This window comes from Budorcas taxicolor, chromosome 1, assembly GCF_023091745.1.
Source record: "Budorcas taxicolor isolate Tak-1 chromosome 1, Takin1.1, whole genome shotgun sequence".
In the NCBI taxonomy this organism is placed as follows: Eukaryota; Metazoa; Chordata; class Mammalia; order Artiodactyla; family Bovidae; genus Budorcas; species Budorcas taxicolor.
The window spans coordinates 104846253-104860192 of record NC_068910.1 but is presented as its reverse complement, the minus strand read 5'-3'; positions in this window follow the sequence as shown (position 1 = coordinate 104860192).

Below are 13940 nucleotides of genomic sequence, written 5' to 3'. Positions count from 1 at the left end.
AAACTGATATATGGTTTAGCCCAGTAGGTCTCAAATTAGAACCTGGAGACTTGCTAGGAAATCAAATTTTCAGACTTCATCAATCTAGATGGATCAAAATAAGATAGATACTGAATTAAAACTGAACAAAAAACTCTAGTTCTTCTTCATAGTTCTTTATAGTTGAAGAACTATGGATGGAGGTTCGTGACATTGTACAGAAGGAAATGTTCAAGACTATCCCCAAGCAAGAGAAATTCAAAAAGGCAAAAAGACTGTGTGAGGAGGCCTTACAAATAGCTGAGTAAAGAAAAGATGTGAAAGACAAAGGAGAAAAGGAAAGATATACCTGTTTGAATGCACAGTTCTAAAGAATAGCAAGGAGAGATAAGAAAGCCTTCCTCAGTGATTAATGCAAAGAAATAGAGGAAAATGAGAGAATGGGGGAAACTAGAGATCTCTTCAAGAAAACAAGAGATACTAAGGGAACAGTTCATGCAAAGAGGGCCACAATAAAGGACAGAAATGGTATAGACCTAATAAGAGCAGAAGATATTAAGAGGTGGCAAGAATACAAAGAAAAACTGTAGAAAAAAGATCCAAATGACCCAGATAACCACTGTGGTATGATCACTCACCTAGAGCCAGACTTCCTGGAATGCTAAGTCAAGTGGACCTTAGGAAATATCACTACAAACACAGCTAGTGGACGTGATGGAATTCCAGTTGAGCTATTTCAAATTCTAAAAGATGATGCTGTGAAAGTGCTGCCCTCAGTATGCCAGCAAATTTAGAAAACTCAGCAGTAGCCATAGGACTGGAAAAGGTCAGTTTTCATTCCAATACCAAACAAAGGCAATGCCAAGAAATGTTCAAACTACCACATATTTGCACTCATCTCACGTGCTAGCAAAGAAAGAAAGTGAAGTCGCTCAGTCGTGCCCGACTCTTTGCAACCCCATGGATAGTAGCCTGCACCAAGCTCCTCCATCCAAGGAATTTTCAAGGCAAGAAGTACTGGAGTGGGTTGCCATTTCCTTCTCCAGGGAATCTTCCCAACCCAGGGATCGAACCCAGGTCTCTCACATTGTAGACAGACACTTTAAAGTCTGAGCCACTAGGGAAGTCCAATAATGACTAGCAAAGTAATGCTCAAAATACTCCAAGCCAGGTTTCAACAGTACATGAACCATGAACTTCCAGATGTTCAAGCTTCATTTAGAAAAGGCAGAGGAACAAGAGATCAAATTGCCAACATCTGCTGGATCATTGCGAAAGCAAGAGAGTTCCAAAAAAACATCTACTTTTGCATGATTGACTATGCCTAAGGCTTTGACTGTATGGATCACAGCAAACTGTGGAAAATTCTTAAAGAGATGGGGATAACAGACCACCTGACCTGCCTCCTGAGAAATCTGTCTGCAGATCAAGAAGCAACAGTTAGAACTGGACATGGAACAACAGACTGGTTCCAAATCAGGAAAGGAGTACATAAAGGCTATAGATTGTCACCTTGATTATTTAACTTATATGCAGATACATCATGTGAAATGTTGGGCTCGATGAAGCACAAGCTGGAATTAAGATTGCCAGGAGAAATATTAATAACGTCAGATATGGAGATGACACCACCTTTATGGCAGAAAGCAAAGAAGAACTCAAGTGTCTCTTGATGAAAGTGAAAGAGGAGAGTGAAAAAGTGGGCTTAAAACTCAACATTCAGAAAATGAAATCATGGCATCCAGTCCCATCACTTCCTGGCAAATAGATGGGAAAACAGTAGAAACAGTGATAGACTTTATTTTGGGGGGCTCCAAAATCACTGCAGATGGTGATTGCAGCCATGAAATTAAAAGACACTTGCTCCTTGGAAGAAAAGTTATGACCAACCTACACAGCGTATTAAAAAGCAGAGACATTACTTTGCCAACAAAGGTCCGTCTAGTCAAAGTTATAGTTTTTCCAGTAGTGATGCATGGATATGAGAGTTGGAGTATAAAGAAAGCTGAATGCTGAATAATTGATGCTTTTGAACTGTGGTGTTGGATAGGAGTCTTGAGAGTGCCTTGGACTGCAGGGAGATCAACCAGTCCCTGCTAAAGGAAATCAGTCCTGAATATTCATTGGAAGGAACTGATGCTGAAACTGAAACTCCAACAGTTTGGCCACCTCATGCGAAGAATTGACTCATCTGAAATGACCCTGATGCTGGGAAAGATTGAAGGGGGGCAGAGAAGGGGAAGAGATAGGATGAGATAGTTAGATGGCATCAGTGACTGGATGGACATGAGTTTTCATAAGCTCTGGAAGTTGTTGATGGACAGGCAAGCCTGGTGTGCTGCAGTCCATGGAGTCACAAACAGTTTGAACATGACTGAGCAACTGAACTGATAAACTCTGGTTAGGTTCTTGGAACCTGTGTTTTAAGAATACTCCAATTATTCTTATATATGCTAAGGCTCAGAAAGACAGATTTCAATAGTAAATAATACCAGATCACATAGGTCTGTCAGGCGAGTGTATGTTCCTCGGTTCTGTCTCGTGACAACAAAGATTTGGAGTGAGGGACATTAAAGCCCTCAGTGTGTCACAGCTGTCGAGTCTTGGACAGACCGTGTTATAACTCTCAGGTCTCGAACAAACCGTGTTATATCTCTTAGACAAATCTGTGTTACAGCTCCATGTTTCAGCTCTATTTTATTTAAATAATGGCAGGAAAATCCATCCTCAAGTCATGAGGGCATGTCTACCCAAAGACGTGAAGAGAAGAGTGCCCCGGTGTGTAGGAGAGAAAGAGACCCCTAGCCCTTTGGCTCCTCTTTTTATATGTTTTTTCCTCCCCCTGGGCCTGCCCTATGTAGATTGGGATAGCCAGGAGTGCTGTGAGTGAGGTCCTCACTCTGGTCCTCAAAACTTTTTTTGTTCTATTTTCTCGGGCTTTTCTCTTCCTTGTCTTTTAGCCACCTCCATTCTGGACTCCTGTTTCCTATTCTAACTACCTAACAGATCTAAGAGTCCATCTTCACTCCATTGTGATATCAATAAAAACAGGTTTATGTATGACTCATCCAAGTCTTTGTTTGCCTTTGATTGACACATTAGCTGTTTGAATAATAGGCAAAGGAAGACTTTATTCTGTTATTAAGTATGTTAATAGATTCACTATATTTGAAGTGAAGATTTGATATAATAACATCTATTTTACACCTTTGTGCTTTGTCACTTGAGTTGTGTCTGAGTCCTGTGACCCTATGGACTGTAGCCCACCAGGCTCTTCTGTCCAAGTGATTCTCTAGGCAAGAATATTAGAATGAGTTTGTCATGCCTTTCTCCAGGGAATATTCCTGACCCAGGGATCTAGCCTGCATCTCTTACATCTTCTGCAGTGGTAGGCAGCTTCTTTACCACTAGAGTCACGTGGGAAGTCCATTTTACACCTTTAGGTGATTGAATATCTTGGTTATGCCCACTAAGTCTTGTTTTATAGATGACTCTCAGGCTAATTTATATTCACTGTATCTAATAAATTATGTAAGCATGTCAGTGGTAATCTCTTTATTCTCTCTTTCTCTTTTTCTCACTTACTGCAATTTGGGGTTTTTGAGAATCTCACAGTCTATGGTTATGAACTTTCTCTTTTTTTTAATAAAATATATTAACAGAAAAGATCTTTTATAATTTTTAATGAAAATGACCTGAACTATGTCAAAGCATGGAAAGGCATTCTGTAATAATCACAGAGTCTTATGTAGAAGATTTTTAAAAAAGCAATCACAACCTTTGACTTTGACCATAAATATATCCTTAACAGGGTGCCAGGAAAATTTCATTTTTAATTTAAACTGAGAATGTTAGTAGGTGGGATGGATAAAGATTATCGCTTCAACATTGCAAGCTTTCTTCTCTATATCAAGTTTGTATTGTTCATAAGAGTTAAAAATTCATCAAATGTATTTAACTGATTTATCATTATGATATGCAAGTAAAAGAGGTGGCTCAACAGTCCGACTTTATAAACTTTACAGCACCTGCCTTTGTAGTTCTTAATTTGGCATTGGTATTATGGTAATACTGTTGTAGCCACCTGTTCTGGGAAACAAACTCACTTGGAAAGACAATGCAGATAGTGGAGTGCAGTTTATTACATCAGCAAGGCCAAGGCAGAGTCTCCTCTTAGCCAAAGACCCCAACCAGTTTTTGTGAAAACCTTATATACCCTAAGTATACATGCTCAAACTCACATCCCAAAATTCCTTGAAACTAGTCTGGACAATGGAGAAGACAATGGCAACCCACTCCAGTATTCTTGCCTGGAAAATCCCATAGGCAGAGGAGACTGGTAGGTTGCAGTCCATGGGGTTGCGAAGAGTCAGACACGACTGAAGCAACTTAGCAGCAGTAGTCTGGACAAGGTAAAAGAGATATGCTAAAAGTTAACCGATGATTCATGTGTCATAAGCCTAGACAGTTAAACAGTGGAGATTTATCAATAGGCCTGTGGTCATATCCTGATAAGCATAATGGAATTTACGACTTTGATCTGTTACAGAGATAATTAGCATATTCTTCAGGCAAAGGAGAGTCTAGGTACAAGTCCTGAGGCTCCTTCATCCAGGGGGTCTGGTTTTCCAGTTTGTGTATTGTTTCCATAGATACAGGGCACAGCCCAAGATGGAGTCCGGCTTTCAAGATGGAACCTGTTCTGTCTGTTTCCTCCTTCAATACCAGTTTTGAAAAAAAAAAAAAAAATACTAAGAATCTATAATGAGAAAGTATAACATTATCAAATAGGTTATGTGCAATTATGAAGACCAGTTACATTTTAATATTCAGCCAAATTTGATTTTCTGAAACCATTTTCTTGGTGAAATTCAATTGGACCTGCTAATTAGTTTAGATACAGCTGTTCTAAAACATGCAACTCACTGCATATATAATATATGAAGCTGCAGATTCAGGTCTCTGACTCATAAAAGTGTCAGTGAAGTGTTTTAAAGGGATATCCAGGAAAATAAAGGATTTATTCTTGGGAGATATAGGGTTTCCCCTTTGAAGAAAAGTAGATTGTACTTTGAACCTCGCCTTTGGGATGTTTGTTTGAAATGTTAATTAGAATAACTGGTTTAGCAAGGATTAGGACAAAAGCTAAATGTTGCTGACAGTAAGATATTTTCTCCTGGGAATCTTTCTGTTTTAGTAACTACTGAGGTGTTTAAAGTGGAGAAAGCTACTGCATCAGTGCCTGTAAAAAATGTCCCAAAGACCACACCATTTCTGAATATACCATAATATCCACTATTGAACCAGAAACATTTCATTTTTAAAATTATTCATGGTTCAGGAAGTTCCAAAATGTAGTATGTAAAAGAGTTACTTACACTAATACCTTTTAATGATGTATTTGTTTATCTGACAGTTTCTTTACATAAGCAGTGTTATTACTTTATAAAGTGTGCTTTTCCTAAAATGTATCTGCAGAGACAATACTTTTTAGTTGCTGAAGTCCAAATGTACACACTCTAAAAGCAACACCAAATATTTAATTATTCAGTGATTCATTCAAAAATTATTGAGACTTTAATATGGCCCATGTATTTAAAAATACAAATATGGACTCTGACTTTATGGGATTTATACTTCAGTGACAGCATTGATATAGTCATAGTACGGTATAAGTGGAGTAGTGTTATTTATGTAGCTAGACGAATTTCTAACACTACTTAGGAGGCATCAGAAAATTTTTTCTGAAAAAGATGTAATCATGAATAAAGTATAAAATCTGAGTAAGAATAAAGCAAAGGGTGAAGCAAATTGGGACACTGAGAAGAGTCATCTTACAAAGGATCTTTATAATCTACAATTTTGAGGAGTTTCCCTGGTGGCTCAGTGATAAAGAATCCGCTGCTAATGCAGAAGACGTGGATTCAATCCCTGGAAGATTCCCTGAAGAGCTAAATGACAACCCACTCTAGTATTCTTGCCTGGAAAATCCCATGAACAGAGTAGCCTGGAAGTAGCCTGGAAGGCTACAGTCTATGGGGTTGCAAAAGAGACACAACTTAGTTACTAAAAAATAGCAACAACTTTTAGACAGGCTCTAGGCACACTAGTGCCTTTTTCCCATCTATTCTTTTTTACATCCCAAGATGAAAATCCCCCACATTATTAGAAACCATGTTAGACTGTCTCATTAAGTTAACCAAGTATTCAATGAACCCAATAAAAAAGGAAACTCGAGGAGTGAAGGAAGTAGATTGGATGGGGCTGTAAAAAAAAAAAAAAAAAAAAGGGAAGAATAAAGAGTTGATGATTAGAGTCAATTTATGATGTGAGCCTCTAAGTATGTTCTCGTGCTATCCACTGAAACAAGAAAATAGAAGCATGGATAATTTCAGTGGATATGATTAGTATCATTGTGGAAATGCTAAACTTTAAAAGGTTGCTCAATACTTATTGGGAGTAAGCAGTAAAAACAATAGCAGATAAGAACCTGGAAGTCCGGGAAAAAAAATGGATTTTTTCAGGAAAAAAAATAGACTTTTCTTGAGAATCATCATCATTAACATGATCATTTAAGTACTAATGAAATAATCTAATAATTTGTGGGACAATATCAAATATGGGCAGATATGACTGAACAATATGTTACCAAACTAAATATATCAATGTTAGGAAAGAGAATATTCTACAGAAGAGTCAGAGAAAGGAGATTGAAACTGAATCCTGAGTTTTGCCATCTTCATATGGTAAGGTTTAGGCTGAGTTGACTAAGCAATGAATGAAAGAGTGAATAAATGAATAGCCTATACAAACTGATGGTTTGCAACTCACCTAATTAATTTGACAAATGCGGCTTGATTATTGACCAAGGGGACTATTGACCAAGGGTCTCCCACTGAGAACTCCTTGGAACTCTTTCAGAGTCAATATTCCTGGCAAATGTCTTGGAGGGTTGAAGACAGAAAGTCAGAAGAGTGCACAAAGGTAGAGATTCTCCTGAGATTCCTAATGCTTGTTTGCATTTTCTTTCTTTTCTTACTCTGTATTGATTATCCTTAAATAAAAGCTTCATGTTAGAATGCACTATAGAGTCTAGTAAATCCTTTCAAATTCCAAACTGGGGAAAAACACATTCATTCTTAATATCTTTGCTGTTAGTTATGGCAATGAAACACTTGCTGGGTCAATAACTTCATCCCAGATACAGGAAGTGAGATAGTTTTTTACGATTGTTAACAAACGCAATATAATTATAATCAGACAAGGATCAACATCAGAACCTGACTAAATTTGTACTAACTAGAGTTTTTCTCCGCAATCTGGCTTTTGCTTTGCTAAACAGAGATAAACATATATTATGAGAATTCATATATTTTTTAGTTTTCAAGTATTTGATGTCAGCACTAATCTCTGTTATATTTCAAGGAATGCATCATTCTTTTGTTACTGAGGTATAATTGGCATGTAACACACTGACTTCAGGTATATGACATAATGATTTGGTATTTGAATATATTACAAAATGAGCTCCATGATAAATGTAGTTAACATTCATCACCAAACTACATACAAAAATTTTTCATATGATGGGGACTTTAAAGGTCTACTTTCTCAGCAAATTTCAAATATGCAATAATGTTATTACTATAGTCATCATGATGGCTATAGTTGAGTGAGGGGCGTCAAAAAGGACAAATCCCTAGGTATAAAATAAATTATGCTTTCTTGAAAGTATTTACTCTAATAGAACACACTGTGTTAGATGTTAAATTTGGTAACTGCTGTGGAATCAACCTTCTTATGCTTAGTGATTTTCAATGTAAAATATTAACTTTTTAAACACATAATAGGAAGATTACTTCATGTTTAGTTAAGTAAAAAATTAAAAAAAAAATACTTGTACAACTTCATGACCAAACACAAGCAATAAAACAACAAAGAGATTTACACTTTGAATTAGTTGTTTATTTTAAATCCTTTAAAATAATTTCCTATAAGAAGTCCTTAAAATTTCCTATAAGAAAAGATTTTAATTTGATATATAGTAGTAGAAAGGATTTTCTAAAGTTGAGCAATCTGCATATAACATTGGAATGATCTTTTTCCCTCTGATAAAATATAATTGTCAGTGCATGGGTGTGCTCAGTCCTGTCCGACTCTTTTCAACCCTTTGGACTGTAGCCTGCCAGGCTCCTCTGTTCATGGAGTTTATCAGGCAAGGATACTGCTGTGGGGTGCCACTTCGTTCTCTAGGGAATCTTCCTGATCCATGGATCGACCTGCATGTCCTGTGTCTCTTGTATTGCAGGCAGATTCTTTACCCATTGAGCCTTCAGGGAAACCATAATTGTCAATATGATCATCTAAAAAGTATCTTGAATGATTACTAGGAAATTAAATATGTGTGATTTCTTTTTTCTTTAGATAAATTAACATTAAAATTTAGAATTCATGTATTTAAATATTGTTACTATTAAAATAGAAAATAAAAAATATATATTTAAATATATCTACCAGATTTGTAAAAGTTTCAAAAAAATAGGGAATTTATTTTCTTTTTGTTAGAAATGCTGTAGCATGATCCCTACATATTTATTCTAAAAATATATATTTGTGAACCCATGAACTCTTTATTATTAACACTAAATTTTGAAAAGTGAAAAGAAACAACATAGGAAGAGAAAGAGATGCTGAAACAAAAACCAAAGTGTTTCTGCTTTATGAACATAATTACAATATATTGTATAAAGCCATTTTTTAAAAAAACACATTAGTATCAATTTCCTTACAGTTTTAATTCTAACATGAGAGTCACTCAACTTTGACAGAGTCCTAATTTCTAAAGAAATATTTACTGCCATTGCATTTTTACAACTATTGCATTAATTTATGACTATTTTAAATAAAGTTCTATTGTATAGAACTTCAGAGGTACTCCAGAATCTGCTCTGTAGCTAAGTTATCTAAGAAATTGCAAAAAATCTAAGATGTTACACTACATGTACAGTTATATATTTATATAACTATTCATAACATAAAACTACAGATAAAGATATCTGTCTCCATATCTGTAGATCTATGTGGATACTAGCAGAGATGCCAAGTCTGTAGTCAGAGGCCAGACTTTACTTACAGTAATAGCAATGGGTGGAGTAACATGGCAGCATGGATCTCCCTGTGTTAAGCACCCTGCCCATGTTATGTGTGGGTGTGTGTGTGCTCAGTTGTGTCTGACTCTTTGCAATCCTATGGGCTATCACCCATCAACCTCCTCTGTACATAGGATTTCCCAAACAAGAGTGCTGGAAAGGGTTGCCATTTCTCTCTTCAGGGGATCTTAATGACCAGGGATGGAAACTGCATCTCCCACTTGGCAGGCAGATTCTATACCACTGAGTTACCTAAGCCTGTAATTACAGCAGGGTTTTCTTATAGGAGAATAATATGGAAAAATAAATTGCTGTGCTTACAAAGAAAAGATGACTCTCACTATCCTCCTGAGAGAGGAAAATAATTATAATCTTCTCAGTATAAACATATTCTCTCCTTTAACAGAGAGGACACAAAAAATTACTTTGCTAACAAATGTCTGTCTAGTCTAGGCTATGTTTTTTACAGTAGTCATGTATGGATGTGAGAGTTGGATTATAAAGAAAGCTGAGAGCCAAAGAATTGATGCTTTTGAACTGTGTTGTTGGAGAAGACTCTTGACAGTCCCTTGGATACCGTGAAGATCAAATCAGTCATTCCTAAAGGAAATTAGTCCTAAATATTCATTGGGAGGAGTGATGCTGAAGCTGAAGCTCTAATACTTTGGCCACCTGATGTAAAGAACTGACTCATTTGTAAAGACCCTGATGCTGGGAAAGATTTAAGGTAGGAAGAGAAGGGGATGACAGAGAATGAGATAGTTGGATGGCATCACTGACTCTATGGACATGAGTTTGAGCAGGTTCTAGAAGTTAATGAAGGACAGGGAGGCCTGTTGTGCTATAGTCTATGGGATCACAAACAGTCAGACAGGACTGAGCCACTGAGCTGAACTGAACAAAAATGAAACTATCCTGGATTTTAATCCTTTGAAATTTAAATAAATCTCTCCAGGAAGAAGATAAGGTAAATGTCTACATTTTACAACCCAGGGTTTCATCCCTTTGGAATATAAATGCATAGGAAGATAACTTTCTAAATTGCCCTGGAGGTCTACAGGCTGTTTAGTCACCCTTCCTGTTAATCTAGGTCACTACCCTGGAATGCAACTATTTAGTTGTTGGGAGCATAAAGGAACGTTTATTGTCCTTTGGATGGTATAATAAGGAGGCAAATGACATCAAATCTGATACTCAAGGCATGTAAAAGCAAATGTTTTTGAGGGTAGTTAAACCAAATATTCTCTGTCTTTGTAGCATATCAATCTCCATGACTCTGGGGGCCAGGGCTTTGCAGAAACACAGAGAAATCCAGGACAGATTTATCTTCCCACATTAAGCACTTTTTATGCTTTGTGTAATAGCCCTATTTGTATTGATCTGTGAATTCATGAGCATGTAAAAAGCATAAAATGTCTCAAGTCAAACATAATCTCTCATGACTTTTCAAGAATTGGCTTGATAGAATATTTGCATTGAGAAAGGTTGCAATGAGTTATTTAGACACAGCTTTATTCAGTCCAGATTGTTTTCTATCAGCAATGATGGGGAGATATCATACTAATTTCTCAATAGCTATAATCTATCATAGCAATTTACTTCTCACATTATTTTGAAGATTGCTTTTAAGATTTTTGTTTATTAAGTAATTCTTAAGTGAAGTTGCTCAGTCGTGTCTGACTCTTTGCAACCCCATGGACTGTAGCCTACCAGGCCCCTCCCTCCATGGGATTCTTCAGGCAAGAGTACTGGAGTGGGTTGCCATTTCCTTCTCCAGGGGATCTTCCCAACCCAGGGATCAAACCCAGGTCCCCCGTATTTCAAGCAGACAGACACTTTAACCTCTAAGCCACCAGATTTTTGTTTATTATAACAAGTTAATCTTTCAGTTTGATTGCCAAGAGTGAGATAATATCTTTTAGAATGAATGAAGGGAGAAAAGTAGGAAGGAAGGAAAGAAAGGAGAAAAACTGCCTGTCAGCTTACAGCTGACAGCTAAAAGTAAGAGCTAGGCTATAATATTCTCAAAGAAACGTAAACAGTCTTCACAGAATATCAAGAATAATCAAGTAAAGGCCCTAATTATTTTAGGTTTTACTTCCCATTAAGACAATTTTCAAAATGTCAATATTAAAGCTTAAGTTATCAATGACATTGATCAAAAAGGTTTTAAAAGATGAAACTATTACAAGTTGATGATAAATAATTAAATTGTTCAGAATCTTTAAAAAGTGAATCATCTATCCTCATTTCTGTTAACCACAATAAGACAAAAATATATTTAAAAATATGGTCTTCCCTGGTAACTCAGGTCATAAAGAATCTGCCTGCAATGTGTGAGACCTGGGTTGATCCCTGGATCTGGAAGATGCCCTGGAGAAGGGAATGGCTACCCACTGCAATCTACATACATATATCTCATGTGGTTCATAAATCTTATGTGTACGCATCATTATAATTTTACAAAGTGGACATAATTGTATAACCTCTACTCTGATCATGTTATAGATGATCAACACCTTGGAAGCCTCTTTTATGCCACATTTCAGTCTATCTATCCCTCAACCCCCATCAAATGTAGCCACTATTCTTATGCATATTAGCTTTTATGGAAGTAAATACACAATTGTTGACTATTTAGCTACATATATATCATAAGCACGTGGAGAACAACTCTCTGATTAAACAGAACCAGGCCACTAGGTTGGCCTAAAAGTTTATTAGAATTTTTCCAAAACATCACATGGGAAAAAAAAAAAAAAAAATTGGCCAAACCAATACATAAATATAAGAGTCCTTGTACTCTTCAAAAAAGAACCAACCACTGTAACCAACCCTTGTCACTTTTTAGTTCTTTCAGCAAAAATGAATATTTCTAGATATAACTCTTATTCATGGTTTTCTTTTATTGATAATGAAAGTAAAGTTATCCCAAAACAAATACTGTGTGATATCACTTACATATGGAGCCAAAAAGATACACAAACACAGCAAAATGGAAACAGACTCAGAGGTATAGAGGACAAACTGGAGTTTCCTAAAGGGTAAAGGGATGAATGAAGTAAGTAAAAGGAAACCAGTAGGTCCAAACCTTTGGTTGTAATTAGTCACAGGAATGTAATATACAGCATAAGAAATATGATCAATAACATAATTAATAACTTTTTGGGAAACTGATGATTACTAGACTTATCATGGTGAACCATATCATAATATATGCAAATGTCAAATCACTATGTCATACACCTGAAACTAACATAACTTTGTATATCAACTATGTATTGGGTTGGCCAAACAGTTCATTCAGGTTTTTCTGTGACACAGTACAGAATTTTTTGATCAACCTAATCTATATGACATGAGGGAATAAAAAAAGTAAATTTATCCATCTCCTTTTCTTGGTAGCTTTTAGAAGGCAGTATTCTGATCTAACTCTATGCAGGTGACTATTTTGTCCTTAAAAACCACTATTACTGTTTTTTGTGTTTTTTTTTCCTTTTTTTTTAAATTTAAATTTTATTTTTTACTTTACAATACTGTATTGGTTTTGCCATACATCAACATGAATGCACCACAGGTGTACATGCGTTCCCAACCCTGAACCCCCCTCCCACCACCCTCCCCATATCATCTCTCTGGGTCATCCCAGTGCACCAGCCCCAAGCATTCTGTATCCAGTATCGAACCTAGACTAGCGATTCGTTTCTTACTTGATAGTCTACATGTTTCAATGCCATTCTCCCAAATCATCCTGCCCTCTCCCTCTCCCACAGAGTCCAAAAGTCCATTCTATACATCTGTGTCTCTTTTGCTGTCTCTCATATAGGGTTATCATTACCATCTTTCTAAATTCCATATATATGTGTTAGTATACTGTATTGGTGTTTTTCTTTCTGGCTTGCTTCACTTTGTATAATAGGCTCCAGTTTCATCCAATGTATTCTTTTTCATGGCTGAGTAATACTCCATAGTGTATATGTACCACAGCTTTCTTATCCATTCGTCTGCTGATGGACATCTAGATTGCTTCCATGTCCTGGCTATTATAAACAGTGCTGTGATGAACATTGGGGTACACGTGTCTCTTTCAATTCTGGTTTCCTCGGTGTATATGCCCAGCAGTGGAATTGCTGGGTCATAAGGCAGTTCTATTTGTAGTTTTTTAAGGAATCTCCACACTGTTCTCCATAGTGGCTGTATTAGTTTGCATTCCCACCAACAGTGTAGGAGGGTTCCCTTTTCTCCACACCCTCTCCAGCATTTATTGCTTGCAAGCTTTTGGATCACAGCCATTCTGACTGGTGTGAAATGGTACCTCATTGTGGTCTTGATTTGCATTTCTCTGATAATGAGTGATGTTGAACATCTTTCATGTGTTTGTTAGCCATCCATATGTCTTCTTTGGAGAAATGTCTATTTAGTTCTTTGGCCCGTTTTTTGATTGGGTCATTTATTTTTCTGGACTTGACCTGCATAAGTTGCTTGTATATTTTTGAGATTAGTTGTTTGTCAGTTGCTTCATTTGCTATTATTTTCTCCCATTCAGAAGGCTGTCTTTTCACCTTGCTTATAGTTTCTTTTGTTGTGTAGAAGCTTTTAATTTTAATTAGATCCCATTTGTTTATTTTTGCTTTTATTTCCAGAATTCGGGGGGGTGGATCATAGAGGATCCTGCTGTGATTTATGTCGGAGAGTGTTTTGCCTATGTTCTCCTCTAGGAGTTTTATAGTTTCTGGTCTTACATTTAGATCTTCAATCCATTTTGAGTTTATTTTTGTGTATGGTGTTAGAAAGTGTTCTAGTTTCATTCTT